We start from the raw sequence: 2,011 nt of genomic DNA on the forward strand, positions 1-2,011 counted from the left end.
ATTTCTATCTATCATGATACTGGATATTTATTTTTATTAAAGTTGGAAGAAACATAAAAAGATGAAATGAATATGGATGATAAAAAGCGTTTATATTACAACCTCACACCAGATGGCAGTTGTGTCTACATATAAAACAGCGTGAAAATGGGAGGGAATCCTATAGGCCTGCAAGCAATGCCCTAGGTACCACCTCCCCCTCCCTCTCCCCTCCCACACAATGTCCAGATTACGAAGAGACCCACAACATCGCCCCCCCCAAAAAAAAAAGGAAAAAAAAAATCGATGATTTCCTAATCCCCACAAAGGCAAGCCGTAGCGGAGGGCACATACAAGCGACGCAAGCACAGATGCACACAGACAGAAACACACATGAATGGCTCAGTTTAAACGTACAAACATACACCTGAAAAAAGTAGACAAACACACATATCAGTACATACATACATAAGCACACACACACACACACACACACACACACACACACACACACACACACACACACACACACACAACACACACACACACACACACACACACACGCATCTTACACAAACACACGCACACACCCTCTCAACATACATACCACCCCTCGCAAACGCATTAGCGACTGCAGGTGTGATTGTGCCTACTTCCACGCACGTTAATGGATGCGCGTTATCTGCTGCAGAAATGGACTTCCGCGCTAACACCCTATCTCACAGGATCTCTCGCAGGACACAGGAGGGAGAAGGGGGGGGGGGGAGGCGGGGGAGGGGGTGAAGGCGGGGGTGGAAGGCTACGAATTGAAGGGGGGAAGAGGCAGGGAGGGAGGAAGGGAAGAGAGGGGAGGGAAGAAGAAGAGAGGGTGGGAGGACGAGAAGGGAGACAGGAAGTGAGGGAGGGAGGGAAGGAGGGAGGGAAAAAGGAAGGGAGAAAGGGAGGGAGGGGGAGGGAGAGGGGGAGGGGGGAGGGAGAGGGAGAGGGAGAGAGAGAGAGAAAGAGAGAGAGAGAGAGAGAGAGAGAGAGAGAGAGAGAGAGAGAGAGAGAGAGAGAGAGAGAGAGAGAGAGAGAGAGAGAGAGAGAGAGAGAGAGAGGTGGAGGTGGAAGGAAGGAATATAGGAGGAGGGAAGTAGAAGAGGGGGAAGGAGAGGAAGAGAAGAAATGAGAGGAACAAGAGTGGAGAAGGAATGTGAATGCAGGGACGGGGGAAGGAAGGAGGTAGAAAGAAAGACAACAAGAAAGAAAGAAAGAGAGACAGCTGGGGGGGAGGTAACAGAGATGCAAATATAAAACAAACAGAGACAAGAGGGTAAACAGCGTGATAAAAAAATGCACATTACCAAAACCTGCCAAAATTCGCCTCAGGCTCGACATTCCCTCCGTCTTACCTGGAAAATAATAAAAAGGGCAAATTAATCGTAGAAAAAAAACAGGAATGAAAATGTATTTCGACATAATGATGATACTGACTTTTATCTCTCAATAAGCGATTCTCTTCGCTAAGCTCATAGCATCAAACATCATAATCAGTTGTAATTCGAAAGTACGACACACGTCCACAAATCCCTTAACAGCTTGTAATACAGGAAAAAAAAAACAAAAAAATAACATACATACATCCCGTAAACCCATTGTGGAAATGAAATGAGCGGGAGAGACGCGAGATGAATATCACACGCGACCTTTGAAAAGAAGGAAGAAAGGAAAAAAGGAAGAAAGGAAGAAAAAAAGGTCCAACCCTAATCCCATGATAATGTGAAAGGGTTTGGAGAAAATACCGGAAGATGGGTTGAGAGAGGGAGGGCAGGGGGAGGGAGGAAGGGAGGGGGAGAGAGAGAGAGAGAGAGAGAGAGAGGAGAGAGAGAGAGAGAGAGAGAGAGAGAGAGAGAGAGAGAGAGGAGAGAGAGAGAGAGAGAGAGAGAGAGAGAGAGAGAGAAGAGAGAGAAAGAGAGAGGAGAGTAGAGAGAGAAGGAGAGGGAGAGAAGAGAGAGAAAGAGAGAGGAGAGAAGAGAGAGAAAGAGAGGGAGAG

Source organism: Penaeus monodon, chromosome 18, assembly GCF_015228065.2.
Source record: "Penaeus monodon isolate SGIC_2016 chromosome 18, NSTDA_Pmon_1, whole genome shotgun sequence".
NCBI lineage: Eukaryota > Metazoa > Arthropoda > Malacostraca > Decapoda > Penaeidae > Penaeus > Penaeus monodon.